This window comes from Notothenia rossii, assembly GCF_949606895.1.
Source record: "Notothenia rossii genome assembly, chromosome: 11".
Taxonomy (NCBI): domain Eukaryota; kingdom Metazoa; phylum Chordata; class Actinopteri; order Perciformes; family Nototheniidae; genus Notothenia; species Notothenia rossii.
Genome location: NC_136910.1, coordinates 51,906,148 through 51,923,543, shown reverse-complemented (window position 1 = coordinate 51,923,543; position 17,396 = coordinate 51,906,148).

Here is a 17,396-nt window from a genome sequence, read left to right as displayed (position 1 = left end):
ATGTTTGTTGTGTTGATCTTTGACACAGATGTTTCAGGCGCTGATGGTTTGAAGTGACAATTTGTTTTCTTTAAACCTTTATTCCCAGTTACCTCATGGAGTACTATATTAGAGTAATGTATGCATTAGACAAACTATGGATTATGAGATTTCAGTCCTGGTTTTTTATGATAACGAGGTTACCAACAAGGGTTAACAGGGCTAACCCTAACCCTAAGGCAGACAATAAACTTCATGGCGTCCCTTAATAAATCAAAATGTCTTAATCCCAGGTGGAAATGACATTTTCTGCAGTTACACCATATAAAAATAGAACAAGTTGAACTGAAAATGTGCAATACATGTCCTTGTAGCAAAGAGATCTGCTTATTAGCTGCTGGCTGAAAATACCTATCGCCTTCTTTTGTAGATTTATTTTCAACACCTAAATTACTTTGCTCTAACTATGGCTGCTTTACAATAAATGCCAACCCTGGTTTTTCCAATTAAAAGCTTTCAATTTGAAGCATCATGCTATTGTATGAAATGTTTGGTTTGCATTAGCAGTATCTCCATATAGCCCCGTGTTGTCAATGCGATACAATTAAAAACAGTGACTTGCATATGAATAGTTTCTTTTGAATTATAATGGATGTGAAGACTTTTCCAATGGCCTTGCCTCTAACAATGAGAACCAGTTAATCAGAGAGGTAATGGGAAAATAGCTTCCACTTAAAAATCCGACTATTATTGAAATGAAAAAAGGGGTTTGATTTAATGAAAATATCAAGACGGTGACTTTGAAAAAAGTTCCCAAGAAAAAGCTTGCAGAGTGTGGTTGGATTTTGCTTATTTACATATTGCCTGTAAAAAACAATAGGCTAAGGAGGGACTTAGTGTAGATATTGATTGGCCTTTACTATAGCCAGTAGATTAATTAGCTTTTTACTCCTGGAATTTATCAAAGAATGAGACGGGGAGCAAATTGATGAAGAATTTGAATACTAATTGGTAAAAGTAATTAAGTGGATGCAAAATTAGTGTACACACCTGTTTGGAAAAAATAATAGTTTTTATAGTTTTCCAAATTAAAACTACTAAATTAAACTTTGAATTTTTTTTTTTCTTTCTTTACCATATGGCATTTGTTGACCAACAAAAAACATATATCATTCAAAATGTTGATTTCAAGGTAAATTTCCAAGTCAAGCTTTCCCTGTATTTAAATTACTTCCATTATGGTGAAGTCATTCAGTCGTGATACCTGAAGGCAAACGCAATTAAAAGTTCACAATGTTTTTTCCTCTTCAGTGGAAGCTTTGCTTTGACATGTCATTCACAGAGAGAGAGTTCCCTGATTATGTGCATTATTAAGTTGAAACACAGAAATCCACAAGTTCAACCAGTCCAAAAGTTCATCGACAGAAAGCGAGAAAGCAAAATAGTGATAGAAATTGTAACGATTACTCGGTTAATTTATTGAAAAGCAGCAAAGCCATATCATTTATTAGGATTTGCTGATTTTCACAGTTTCATATAATATCAAATGTGTTTTTGGACCATTTATGGTACCAACATACAATTTTAATATATTAGAAATGATGTGTTTGTTTGATTTTTATCAAGCAAAAATATGGCGGACGACAGGTGCATACCAGGACAACGGCCCAAAACATATCTATTGGAAGGAACGCTTCAAAAAAATGCAACTATAAGAACACCAATGTGCCAAATCACATTCAAATAAGAAAACATGTTTACCAACCGGACAACCCATGTGTGGCATTTAGAAAACATTTACCAACTTGACTGAACATGCGCATTAATGGAACACTGCAAATAAAAAACCCTGCAAGAAGCCATAAACGCTGCGCATGTTCCGTCAAGTTGGTGAATGTTTTGTAAATGAGGTTTTCATGTTGGTAAAAACGTTTCTTGTGTGTTTTGGCACATTTGTGTTTTTGTTTTTGCATCTGTCGGCCACCGTACAAAATAACAACATTGTACGGTACATTGAACTTAACATCTTGAGGGGTCAAAACAACAAATTCACACCTACAGTAATTAGTTATTCACCGCTCAAATATAACATTTCCATATTGCTTTCCGCTGTCATTGAGGTGTTTATATTACATTTAAGTTGCCGACATAATTATTTCTGAGTACTCCAACAGGTATTTTCTTTCTTACTTTTTTCCGGGCATGGTAATTAGCGCTTGTTGCCCACGATAAGCCGCCACTATTATCTCCTGCCAAGTGTAAAATTAGTGTGATTATCAGCTATATTTCCGTAGAAATATGGCGGGAGTTGGATAATTTAAAGATGGGAACCTTAATGAGAGTTTTTCAATCAGTCTATCTGCACATCCAGCACTGAGAAACGAGAATTCACAACATGTCAGCAAAGTTAATTACTGCAGCGAAAGCCTCCCAGCTGAGTGTGGAATAATAGCATCAGGGGAAAGAATGACTTTTTTTCTTTTGTATTGGTTCACCAGTACAGCTGAATCTTTCTTAACCTCTATTCCAATTTAATCAGGCATTTGCCCAAGAGACTTATTTTCTTTGAGACACATCTATGTTCTTGTTATCCCGAGGGTGATAACCTTGTGTTTCTTATTCTGTCATTGATTACAAAGTGTGTTCACCCAAATTGATGTACTTGTTATAATATGTCCTTGACAACGCACCCGTACTTCAGCTGAAATATCTCAAAGTGCACGACGATGATATCACAAAGCACTTTTAAGGTGTCTGAATTTTTTTAATATGTCTGATAACAATTACTCATTTTAATTAACTTACATGTACTTGAAATGGAAATATTTGAAGTGTGGACTTTGATGAATAACTAAAAGGGAAGGAATATATGTACATTTTATATTATGAGGAATATTGGAATATATATATATGAGATTTCTATCAAATCAAGCATTAAGTTGTATAATGTATTTATGGAGATTGCAGAACTGTTTACAGCAATATACTGAAACTAAACTCATTAAGATTGGGAAATACTGTATGTCAAGATGTCTTATTATGAAGTACTTTTGTTTACGTTTGAATAAGGATAGTGAGTTTTTAAATATTGGCTTACGTTTTAAAAAACATTTTTCCATGTCATAATTTGGTTTATTTGTACATTTTGATTGTGTCAGCACATTTTGAGTTTAAGTGTTTTGTGTAATTGTTTGTCTTGTAAAACCATACCATTGAAACATATGTTGGATATATACAGTATACTTCTGATATTCAATCCCTGAATCAGGGTTTTCATCATTTCAAATATAAATGCAACATTGTAAGAGTAACATTTAAAGACTTCATGTACAGTGCAATTAGCGTGTTTTGCATGTATACGTAAATCTCTGCCTCTTAAAAATGATTTTTTTTTTTCCTATGTCAATCATATTTTGAAGGATAGCAATTTATGCAATGGATTTTGTTTTAATGAATAAACATGAAGCATTTTTACCTTTCAAAGCCTCTGCTTTTTGAACTTCCTAAATCGATTGATATTCCCCTTTGTCCATTTTCAGTGTTTTGCATACACAAACGCTTTCAAAATCAATAAACCTCGTTGATCAGAACCCCTTTGAAAATGTAACTATTTGGGGGAAATGTGGGCGCCCATTGGCATGAAGAGGACTGGGCAAAGTTCATTTTCAAACTATTTATAAAAAAAAAAGTTACCCATTCATTTAGTGAATTTCTTTGACAGGAAAGGTTTTAAAGATTTATGATTTTCGTTTTTATCCGCCTCTGAAGACGGTTTCTTTTTCATCTCTTCAATCTAATTTGGATTGTGATCATGGCAGGGTGCGATTACCAGAGATCACTACTGAAAACCGACTGAATTCACAGTAGCTTAATGTCAGCAGGTAAGCCCTTTTAACTGGCATATAAATTAAAGATGGAGCTTTCTTATTGGACGACGAATAAAAAGGCCAATTAAAAACTAAGTATAATGCTCCTAAACATAGCAATAACATTCAATACCCATTTACATAATTAAATGTTACATGACTCTATGGTTCGGAAACTAAAATGGCTTTCGGGAGAATTACAAATATACCCATCATCATTACTACATTTAAAAATGTTGACTGACTTTTTCTTCCTCACAGTGATACCCAATAAGACTCTCCAGGCAGTGTTGAGCAGTTTGCGTGGTGCCTGACAAATCCTCTTTGAAATCACTGTGAAGCTCGCGGTCCAGCAAGTACCTCAAGTTTCAAAAAAAGCACATTATGAAGGATCATTTAGCCTATTGTTTTCACATCACCAATTTGAAATTAGGAGTTTGAAGCATTGGACCCCCCTCTGACAAAGAGAAAAAAAAGTTAGGAAATTGAACTGCTCATGAATAGCGACACTACCAGGGGGGTTGAGTGGGCATTTCTACGCTTCCTCAGTAATTACAGGAGGAAACCTGGCAAAGTGTCTTTTTTAATTATAGCACTGTCAGACAACACAAAAGAACAGTGAGGAGGATTGGCTGCCGTTTCTCCTCTACACAAAAAAGGTAGTTAATACTAATAAAAGTCGATCAAAATATTTCCCATAACACACAGAAACAGTTTTTTTGTGATTTCATTATGGTTACAGAAAAATAAGCCTGCAATTGTCAGTTTAATTAAAAGTAATTAGTGAATAATTATTCATTTAACCACCTTCAGGAAATAGTGTCTTGCACTGTCTGTTGTTTAAGGATCATGTGTCATTCTAGTTAGGAAAATGTTTAAGAAATTCTTTATTTTTACATTTGGAAATGAGGCCAACATCATTACAGGTGTAGCCGCAACTTTTTTTATTCTCTACTTGTCCCATATGGACGCTTGGTAAGGGCTGCTTGGCGTTATTTTTGCATGGATTTTGCTGCAAGCTGTCAAATGCCACTGCAGTTAAAGTGAATCTAGGACCAAATGAATGTTTGATTTGTAGTTGCAGTGTAGAGTTTGGCTTGTATGACTTTGTTTTGGGGCAAACATGCCAGCCCTTCTTTGTGCATACAGCAGCAAGGACTGACAAAGTGAAACAAACAGAAGTATTTATTTTTGATTAAATACATATTGAAAAGGAAGGGCTTCAGGACGTTAGGCAAGGCAGGCAAAATCAGCCTAGAAAAGGTGCAGTGTATGAAATTGGCCAATTGGATGCAAAGAAGGGATCCATCAGCTGATTAGGCTTGATTGACAGCAGCTGCTACATAAATATGTCAACGTTGACTTTTGGTCTCATGCAGGGCACCAACAGCCCTTTCTCATTTCACTAATTCCCCTCCTCTGTTCCCCTCCTCGACTCCTATCCTCGTGTCTTAGTCCCGCCCACAGGAGATGCGAGCAGAGGAGATGAGGAAGGGAACCGAGGAGAGAGGAGGGGAAGCAGGAGGCAGTTAGAGAAATGAGAAATCCTCTCCTCAGAGCAGTCATTTTAAAGAGACGTCCATTAATGATGACAGGAGGCACAGCAGCACTCTGATGGACAGATGTGTTCATGACCACTTATATATATTTACTTTTAATTCATTGACAGTGAAGTATAATGAGACAATAACAGGCTACAGATGCGGACATACACACACACATATATATTTATATATATATAGGCCTATATTTATATAAATATATACAATTTCAGATTAAAATAAGTATGAGAGCACTCTCATAACGTAACACTATCAGAGACTGGATATATCCCCCCCTCTCTCTGGTCGCTTCAATGAGGAAATGAACTTAAGGGCCAAACGTTTTATTTACAAGTAAAAGTAAACAGAGGACACCAAGTAAAATATCAACACTTTGTTTGTAGATATCTACTAAACTAAAGCATACAAATAAAGAGAGGCCTCTTTTATACTGAGTGATATATATTATACACACCTGCTTTCTGCACGGACCTCACAGCTGTTCTCACTGTAAACATTGCGTCGCGATGAAAGCAGTTAAAATAAAATAATATCCAGGGGATGCATGCAGAGCTGTCATTGGCTGAGATAAGTCCGGCCGTGCGTCACAACTCTTTTAAACATCATTGTTGCCGGAAATACATCCGAGGAGGACCCATCAGTGTATCCTCGATTATAGCTCCTCCAGAGAGCCTCCTCGATGCTCGATCCTCGAAGTGCATTTAGAGAAATGTGAGGTCGTTCAACATGGCGCGCTGAAATCCATTTCCGGGCCACTACCGTAGAGTCGAGGAGGGGAAATTAGGGAAATGAGTATTGATGTGTCCAACATGGCTGATCAAACACCTGCAAATCTAATGACTCTAACATCATCAATTATAATTAATTGTGTGATATGATATTGTTGTTTACTTATGTACACATCTAGCAGCTGTCATTGGGAGTTGTGTTTCTGTCCACTTGGTGATGTAAGTACAATTTTCTTATGCCATCTTGTTTATTCCTTGATGCTGTTTTTCTGCTCTTTTGGCTTTGAACCCGAAAGAACAAAAACATTCTGTCACACCAAATCATGCTTAAATTTAATGTTGCCTTTTTTTTTTCCTTTTTCCTGGATTCTTTCACCTTTCTGTGGCCTTCAAAGTCTCAGGAGGAAAAAGAAAACACTCTTTGGTTGAACCCACATTAAAGATTAACCCGTGAACATTACTTTAAGATGTCAAAAGGGTACGAATCACTGCAAGTGTTTTGTATCAACACACACACACACACACACACACACACACACACACGCACACGCGCACGCACACACACACACACACCTCTTAGTCTCTAGAAAGCATTCACCAACCTCCTCCCTTTGACGTCTGTACACTCTGAGACTGATATTTAATTTAAGGTGTTTTTTGTATAATACAATTATAATAATTACATGTATATAATAAACCAGATTACAAAATGGTGTCTAGAGTTGGCTCTTTAAAGTATGAATGCTTTTTGCTGCCTTCAGGTCTTCTGGGAGGCTGGCCGTAAAAATAAAAAGAACGTAGGTCTTGAATGTCCTTATCTGTACACGGTGTAAGTATGTGCTGCTATCTGAGTGTCAAGACTTACCAGAGGGAAAATATTCATTTAAGTTTGGAGTGTTTAGTCACAGGTTTGAATGTCACTCTCATGACAGTTTGGCCTCAATCAGGAGAATCTGCCTGCAGCTGTCCATTACAGTCAGAGCAGCTGCACAGCGGCACACGTTCAAGCAATCTCCATAAACCACCTGTTGATTGATTCCCTCCTCTCTTAAAAAAAAACGAAAAAAAACGTCTTCAGACAGCAGAGGAGAACCACGAGTGAAGAGATTGTCCCTGACATGTAATCTTACTTTGCGTGCGATATCCATAATGTGTTGTGAAATGGCATTTGTATAAGGCCCGGGGCATGGGCAGAACGGCAACATATTCTTCCTGGACAAATCACTTAAAAGACAAGAATGCCAGAAATAAGCGACGTGAGCACATGTGACAGAGAAGTGGTGGCAGTGCGGTGCTGTCAGTGTGAGCTTTCACCAAACAAGCAAAATGTCCTGCAGTGGCGCACAAAGGCACAGCGTGTCTGTTGCGTCATCCTTCATACTGTAAATGCCAGTTTTGGGATGAAAACCCATCGCAGAATGCCATGAAACTTTCTTGCATAGATGCATAGCCTAAAGCCTGAAATGCATTGATTACAATATGATTAGTATGTTTTCACCTCCAAATACAGCCGTCAATAGACTATTTTACACAATGAATGTGTTTATTTCCGGCAGATAGATTACTCCATTAGTCACATTGATTACAAATGGGTTAGTGGAGTCGAGCGGTCAGCCAAACTACAAATTAGATTAAGAAAAACGTTATTGCAATCAGTTTGTTGTGCTGCAGTCTATTGAGTTATTCATGCCAGGACAGTGGTGTACTGTACAGTATCCTCCTTTCTGTCTGTTAGCTAATTTCTTGCTCGGTTGCAATCGAGTGTACTGTGTAACCCTTCACCGGTGGTCACATCTGGATGTTTTTCTTCTGATTTCTGCAAGCGTCTGCTATGTTCTGTCGTCTCCAGCTGCTCGCCCTTCTGAGTACTTCCGTTCTGTCTTTCGTGTTGGTCCATCACCGCTAACTCTCAGTATCTGGGATTGGACAATGCCCGGGGCGTTTGTGCTTGTCTATAACTTCTGCCAGACGGAAAAGACAACAGATGCCAGTGCACAATACATTACAGTTAAAGACATCGGGCAGATGCAAAGCCCAGCTTTCGAATGCTGTAAAAGCTTACCTCGGATTACATCATCTTTTGTTTTTGTAAATAAAGAGGTAATTTGAGTAGTGAAACAAGTCCATGTAACAGTTCGTACAAACCCAATTAGGCGAAGTATTTCCTCATCTGCACCGTGACTGGCACTGATCTTGTTGTTGAAACAGGGACAAAATCTATTTGGCACCACAGGATAGATAACTCATTTGGTTTGGTGAAACAAGATGAAACCAAAAACCTCTAATAAAATAAGGGAATAAGACTTTTTCAATGCTTTTTTCCAGAAAGTCCTTGAGTAATCACAGTCACAACTATCAGAGCACTCGGAAAAGCAGACCATCACTTCTATAAGTGAATAAAATGTGTGTATCCGTGCGTGATTCATTGGTCCAGCCATTTTTATTTTACCCTGCAAGAAAACAAACCGAACCAAAAACATAACCTCTGTGGCAAATTTGATTCTGACTGGATCGAGTATGAGCTGACTGTAAGTGCATACATTCCTTAAAAGCTTCAAATATTCATGAACTAGATTTTTTATTTAACTGATGGTAAAACCGTCATGTCATATTGTAAAATGCTGACCCCAATATTGAGACTCGGTGTATTGCTTAGAAATTCCACTCATACTTCTACACTCTAAAACAATGCACAGTTACATCATCTGTGCAGTGAAAACATGCCAGAGAATCTGCACTGGACTGGAAATGATCATTGTGCGCCTTTATGTAATGTTGCAGTTGGGGGGGAAAAAGGCAATAGAAATTCAAAAGTGAAAGGGGAGGCTAAACTTAACACCAATCACAGGACGCCAAAGTCTAAACATGCCCAAACAAAAGGAGAATTAGATTAGTGAGAAGGAAAGCACATTATGCCACCTTTGGGAGTCGAATACAAAAATAATCATAAACGTCTACTTTCACATCTCGCCATTACATTCCAGGATTTTTTTTAACCAGGTTGATGCTTAAAGAGGCGCTATTATGCTTTTTGGGTTTTACCTTTCCTGTAGTGTGTTATATAGTTTTATGTCCCACATACTCCCCCACCCCTCCCACCTAAAACACCTGCATTGGATTCTTTTATTTATTTCCGTAAATGACATCACTATGTTACACTTGTGCTTCTATTGGCTAGCTCTCCAATACATTGTACTGATAGGCTAAGGGGCGTATACTTTTTGACCAATCAGAGCAGACTGGGCTATGGTTTCAGACAGAGGGTGAAAAGAGCTACTGCATCACAAGCAGTATGAGAAAAATATTCTAGATTTTTTTTTGAATATTAAAGCATAAACATGTCAAAGTAAAGCATAAATTCAAATATGAACCTGAAAATGAACACAATATGTCCTCTTTAACCAATGCTTTCAACAATGTCGTATTGTCGTGGCCTTGTATGGTTCAACACGTCATTAAACAACAACCGAACTATGTGGTTTGTGAAGATATTTCAGGCAGTGTGTGTTTCATTGTGTAATAAACATAAAAAGAGACCTCGTTAAAGAACACCCACTGCGCGAGTAGGCTACAAAGTGGAACAAATTATTTCAAGGCATCACAGAGATGTTCAGACACCATGTGCCTCAGCAGTGGCCGAGTCAGTCCACGGTACCGAGGGCGCTACATTGACTGTAATTGGTACACTGCGTCATGAGGTTGTCAATTGTTCTCAACGCCATGTTCTGTTAGTTAGCATCTCCAGAAGTGTGTCAGCGAGGCAACGCAGAAACAGCAAGCATCTCAGCGGGAGATGCGACACACTATTAAACTCACACTTCAGAAGCTAAGAAGTCCATGGACGCTTGTTATGGTCATTTGTGATGCATATAGAGGTATTACATACTTTTACAAAGGATATTACAACCCCCAACCCATCCCATTAACAGTTTTGTTACACAAACATTCAACAAGTTAGTTTTAATATTTCAAGTACATAGAATATAAAATGAGAGGGGAAGTCATAAAGTACTTCCTACCTATTATTGTGTGTTTAACATTCATTCATTTGAGCATATAGTGCTTTGCTGAATGTCAACATTTTACTACATTGCCATCATGATTATATTTTTTGTTAAACCAAATAAGACTAATGTGTCAAGATAAGAACAATTGGTCAAACATGTCCTCGAAGCCACGAAGATGTCACAGCATTTAAAAGAGAACAAGTTGTTTTTGTTCAGCACTGAAAGCACGGCTAGAAATAACTTTAATTACTTCCCTCCCATTGCCAACAACAATTATTATCTTTGTAAACACAACAGGTTTTGAAATATGTTTTCCACAATCAAATATCTCTTTTAATTCCCAGTGTGGGCAGGGACAACAAATACTTTGCTTTGTCACTTGATTTCCATCAGGCAGAGATCACAAGAGCCTAGTCATTAGCAAGCTACTGGATACAAATGGTAATTTGTTTTTAAATACTTGAAGGGTTTTCGCTTGCATTGTATTAAAAAATGAATGTAGTTTGGAATATTCATCTTGAAAAGGTTTTATCTAGCTTGGGACCTGTTGTGTTTTCTGTTAGTCAGCCCAAGTGCTTTATCATAACCAAAAATGTAAGAAAAACAAAGCATTGGGGGTTTGCCAGTGACACTTAGCAGGGGGTTTATACAACATGCATAACAACAGTTAAAAAAAAAACGTTGTGGCAGGACTTTAATATTCAATTGCATCTTTTCATCAGCCCATAAATGGCAATGTAAGTAGTTGTTAGTGGTGATAAGCATGTCCTAAACGTGTTGGAATGGTCATTTATTTACCTGGCTGCTCAATTATTAGGAATTACAAGAGGGCATTGACCTCTTATTAATTTACGTCACATAACAATTCACATTGTTACGCGAGGTACAGTAACGGATGTACCTGCCTATTTTAACTAATACATTTTAACCCAATCCATTATCTTTCTCCTCAACATTAGCCCTTAGTATTTGCTACTAAACCATAAACTTTACATAATAAATGGACTTACTTCTTTTGATGTCACCAATGAGTGGACTATGGTTGTGAAGCCTCACATTTGGGGTCTTGCCCATCTCCATTTTGGTTTTTCACCATCTAGTTATTTTGGGAAAACGGGTGACAAGAGAAGGTGAATTACAATATACACAAACACTGTGAAAGGGTCTAAAACATTAAAGTAGTTGTACACAAACAAGTGTAATAGTAGCCTCAGGGAAAATGCTCGATTGGATTGAGCCATACACTTTTCCGCCGCTAGGCAACCGAAAGGGAGAGAACTTTTTTAAGCTTCTCTGTGAATGAAGCAGGAAGATGGGGGCAGAACATTGGCACCTTTTGTGTGCTGAAGTGGTTATTCCTTAAGAAGGTCATGGATGCACCATTGGGACTGAGACAGGATGTCAGCGACCCACCACAGAGCGAAGATCGGGATTGACTTGACCTTCTTTGTGACAAGCTGCTTCTGGTCAGACTAATTTACTTCATACTGCTCTTAGAATTCTCCGTGAACAAAACCTAAGCCTTCACAGGCGAGAAACCAAGGTTTTTTTATTATTGGAGAATAACACTCACCGCATGTTTGAGGTTATGGAGGGCCTGACTTGACTCGTAACCGGGCATCTTGTTATAGTGCGAGCAAAGTCTGAACAATACTTTCTCGACTCAGGGGGAACTTCAGTGAATGAGGACACCATTTTAAAACCACAGCCTGTCAAGATGTCTTTATTCTTACACAGATGGAGGTTTTAGTGATACTTCAACCCAGCAATAGAAGAAAGATCCTTTCTTAGAAAAGAGAAGAAAGAGAGCTCTGGAGGTCCTTTCTTTGATAGTCTTTCTTATGCTTGTCTGAACAAATATAATATGTCATGATTCACTTTGGTACCTACACACTGTAGAATCAGCTGACATGGAAAGCCTGTAAATGGGATTGCTTTTCAGTATAACGCCCTTGAAAACATTGGAAAGTTATGACATTCTTATCATTTTGGGTGCATGTTGACATCTTTTTAATTATTTTGGAGGTGGCCATCTGTTGCCATTGTGTGCTGCATAACATTTCAACACAACAATTCAACAATTGTGTGACTGAGCTTGTCTAAAGTTGTGTATGGGCTTCTGTTTCTTTGGAAGGATTTTGAAGGAAGTTTGATCTTGAGTTGTCTTAAAGGGGACCTATCATGCAAAATGCACTTTGTGATGTCTTTTATACATAAATATGTGTCCCCGGTGTGTCAGGGAACTCACGCAGCGTCAGAAAATAAAACCCTCTCTCTCCATACTGTTTCAGAAAGAATCCTTGATCTAATAATCCTTGTGTTTCATCACCGCAGCATTTTAGACAGTATCTGCCACAAAGAGCCGGCTCTTTTAAGTGAACGATGGGAGCTGGCTCGCGCCCGCGAACTAGCCGTTTTTTAAAACATTTTTAAGAAATACAAGACAGAATGATATGATCATCTCCGCGCTACGGGTGCTCCGTGCATGCATGCAGTGACATGTAATATCCAAGGACTAGAGACTGTTGGATGCTGCTGTTTTGAGCATTGCAATATATTTATTTTCATTATGTTATTTATTTGTGATTATTCTTAGGCTCAGCAAAGATTTGTTGTCAGTTTGTATAGGTGTTGCTATCTGCTTTTTTATTTGCGTGGTTCTACAACCAGAGAGTTTCAAGGGTCTGTATATGCAATGAAAACAATTGGCCACAGCAAATCATTTATATTAAAAACATAATTTTTAATTTTTAATACTTCAGTACAAAGGATGTATTGAATAATATAAGTGATATATGTGTACACATACAAATCATTAGTCAAAACAGGGCTACATTTGATTGAATTATAAAAGGTATATTTCGCAGATAAACCTATTAACCCCCCCCCCCCCTCCCCCCCTTCTTTTTGTCAGTAATTTTTTTTTTGATTTAGACTTTATTTATACAGGTGAAAATGTTCATTGAGACACAGGGTCTCATTCTCAAGAGAGACCTGTTTATACCCAGAATCAGCACTTTTGTAACAGGAAGAGAAGTAGAGGGATATGAGGCATGGCTAGAATGGGTGATCTGTTTGTTTTTTTGACCTAAACACTTCATAGACATGTTTTTTATATTTTTTTTATATATCTGAGACCTATGCTATTGCATTCATTGTAGTCGTTTTATGTTAACGGTAATTTGATCACCTTCCTGGTTTGTTTGTTTCCCTTTAAGTGCCGTTTCAGAAAGTAAAAGCATCCATCGATGACTGTAGAGAGCCTGAGATTTGAGCTGCCTCCTAGGAAAGATTTTAATTTGCATAGTTCCAAAAGAAAAAAGTGTTTAAATCTAGCTTTAGAAATGTCACTGCAAAAAAGACAAAACAAACATCCAAGTTTCATTATTTTACTGATGATTACATTTGGACTGCTATTCAAAAGTAAGTTTACTTTGCTGTGCACTCAATAATTAAATATACTATTCTCCATGTGCAAGTAGAACAGGAGAATACTTTGGATACCATGGTTATTTCATTAATTAACGTCAAACTATTATCCGGTTTCAATTCAAGTTTATTTATATAGCCCAAAATCACAAATCCTATTTGTCTCAGAGGGCTTCGCAAGTCAACAAACACAATTGGCAATTTAAAACAATGTAAAAACAACAAACGTATATTACAAGATCAATGTGAAAATACCAATTTAAAAAGAAACATAACACAATGACACAAATACAGTTAGAGTACAATAAATACAATTCCATAAAACGAAGGGTCCATGAGGATGTATAAAAGGGGGTTTAAAACCAGTCTTAACTGTACGCTGTAGTAAAAAGGAAAGTCTTTAACCTACTCTTAAATGTGTGGACACTGTCTGCCTCCCTATTCGTCACTGGAAGTTGATTCCAGAGGAACGGGGCTTTGTAGCCGAAAGCTCTAGCACCTGACCTTTTTTGTGGACTCTGGGAACCACCAACAGACCTGCACTCTGGGGTCTTAATGCCCTAGAGGCAATAGGAGATTAAAAGATCCTGTACGTAGGATGGTCCCTGACCATTTAGCGCTTTGTATGTGAGTAAAAGAGAAATGAAAGAAAAAAAACGATGAGTTTATTCAGTGTTACATTTAATTGGAAAGAGACTTTTGATTCCCACTCAGAAGCAGCAACGGGATGCCGTACAGTTATTTGAACTTACTCAACAAAGAAAAAAGTATCTGAAAAACTAAAATTAAATCAGCAAACAGTGCTTCAATTATGATTAGTTTAGCAAACACTTGTGAACACTTGCAGTCATCAGATCTAAAGACTTCCATTACCCTGTAATCAAATACAAAAGCAGTTTTCATTTCAGTCTGGTTATTAAATCCACATTGAAATTGAAATGAGTTAGGATGATAAATTCAGTTTGATAACAAGGCCTTTAATTTAGCTGTTGTTGCACAAGGGCAAACTTTGACACCTTTTGGCTGAATTTTTCTCAAGCAGAGAAGTTTTGTTGGTCTTCATCAATTACTGTTTTCCTGTGTCCTCCTTATTTTTAATGTCACAAAGCCGTGTAAATAAGATGAGAAATCAGGATAATCAGAGTCAAAATTAGTCACTCTCTTTGTGTTTTTCTGAGTACACTCGTCTTCAGTGCTTTGGAGCAGAATGTCAAAAAAGCAATTAAGAGTGCACTTTGGAAGTGATTTGCTGGAAGATGCACATACAATTATCTTCTAATGTAGGCTTTTGTACTCTCACCTCAGAAAGCCCTTCAAACAGAAACCGGCTTGAATGGAGTTGAAACAACAAGGACCTTTTCCGTTTGTCTTGCAACCTATTTTTTTGCATTATCACAAAAGTCTGAATAACTGTCCCATATAGCATAGTAGAAATATCATTTTTAATGGATCAATAAGAGTATGTTTAGATTTTTAGCTGAGCATTATGTTCTCAAATAGGATATACAATATTTAAAATATTCTAAAATGATTTAGTTTTTGTAAAAAGAGTAACAATTCTCCTATCCATGTTGAGGCTCACATCTTTTTTTGTGAAAAATGTCTGGGTTTTTATTAAATGAACTCCAAAAACAACACAAGAAGCACATCTATTTATAATTTAACTTCTATCAGAATACTTCATTCATTTGAATAAAGTAATAATACAAAACATTTTAAATAGAATAACAAATATGTATTTAAACACAAGAAGTTTAATTAAAAATATACAATAAAAAGATGGCATTAAATACAATGGAAAACAAATACTTCTATTAACATAGACATTTATTTTTATTTTGATAAATTATACATTTGAACTGCAATTTCCCAGGTTGAGATTAAAGTGTTAAAAAATTCAATAAATAAATGTCAGCATTTTATAGTCATGTTGTGTCATGCTAGCATTAGCCCTTTAGCGCAAAGCTACTTTGTTTCTCAACAGAGCTGCTAGCATTGCTGTAGGCTCCTGTTCGTATTCCTGTGGGGAAATAATTAGGACGTTTCCTAAGAAAAGTGTTTAAACGAAAATCACACTCTAAAGATTCAATTTGATATCCTAATCTTCAGATCATTTTTGATGATGTGTAATTAAGTATAATCATAATTAATCGCAACTTGTGTAAACACGCAGTAGCCTAGGAAAATAGAAATGATGTAACACCCAATCATAACATGGATAACATGTAATTAGTAAATGACGACTTTTTTTGTTGTTGTTGCTATTTGATTTGCCTCAACCTCTCTTTTTCCTCCTTCTCTCTGCAGTAGACACACACCCACACACCCTCATGTCTGACACATAGAAACTCTCCCCCTCTCGCTCGTTCTCCCGCCACCCTGGAGAGTTCCCTGCTCTTGCTGTTTTAACCTCCTACCCGGGGTGTCCATGCTGCGTACGCTGCATGTCACTCAGTGAACTGTTTGTTTGCCACTCATCGCTCAGTGCCCGGCTGCTGTCCCCACGCAGCTCCCTGCAGGCCGCAAACCACTGGAGTGATTCGCCTCACAAGCCACTTCTACACAGGCTACTTCCCCCGAGCAGCTGGTAATTTACTCTAGACAAGGCATCTCTGCTCCTATCTGTGAGATACCGCCTTTTTTCTCCAACCTCCCTCCCCCCCGTCTTCTGTCTCTCAGTAGCAGCTCCACATGCTCTGCATACAAGGTGTTTTCAGTGATAAAACCGCAATGAATAAAGCCACAAACTAACCTCTACTACCCCTGATTTATTTTCACTTCCCCCGCAGCTTGTAATTAAAAGTCAACATCAGGCCTTTCTTGTTTTGACTAAACTTCACACAGTTTGGTCCCTTTAGAATATATACAGTTGAACTTACTATAAGTAGAAAAAAACAGGGTTGGAAGGGTTACCTTAAAAACAAATTAAATTACAATGACTAGTTACCTGTACAAAAAACATATTCTGAGTATCAAAATATAAAACTAATCTAACTTGATTACTTTCTGTTTCTTTTTGATTACCTCAATGTCAAATGCAAAGCAAATCAAAACTAAAATAAATATCAGTTGGGGATTCATTCTGTCCTTACTCCTAGGAGTCTAACCTTTTCTGTGTTTTGACGTTTACGACCAACCCTGAGTCCGTTATCTGTCTTAAGGAATGGGAGGTTTCAGCTATTGTTGATATTACCGGTTTTATTATCGGTCACAGAGGGTTTTATGACTGTGAGAACGCTGGCTTCTAAGCACCACAGACAGGTGATTCAGTGTCTCCAGATGTTGGGGCTATCTCCAGTGTTCCCAGAATGTTTACGTCAGCCCCCCCAATATGTGGATTAACTGTCTGTAAGCTAGTCAAAAGGTCTATCGAGAGAGAGGCTATTCAGATTTGACGTGGCAACGCACCCGTGCAGTCAGAACCTCTGGCAGCTGTGACTTGTGACGTGAATTTCTCCGGCCGATACTTGTAATAAACATCAACGTTTGACATCAAAACTCCTGCTCGTCCCGTGTCTCCTTCATGAGCCGGTGACTCCCACTGCATTGCTACACAGAAGTTATATATCAATATCAATAACATATTTTTTCCTTTAGTGTGTTATAAAGGAAACGGAGCAATCTGGTGCCACTAAATGTTTTTAAAGCTCGGTTGGATGCTACTCAATCGGAAGCTGTTGGTACCTGCTCATGTGGATAGTTATGTAAATTGTAAACCCTGTAATGATGCTGTATGATGTCCTTTTTGTTGTTCTGTTTATGTTTTTATGTTTCACGTGGAACCTACTTGAGCAGGTCTCCCTTGAGAAAGAGATCAATGATCTC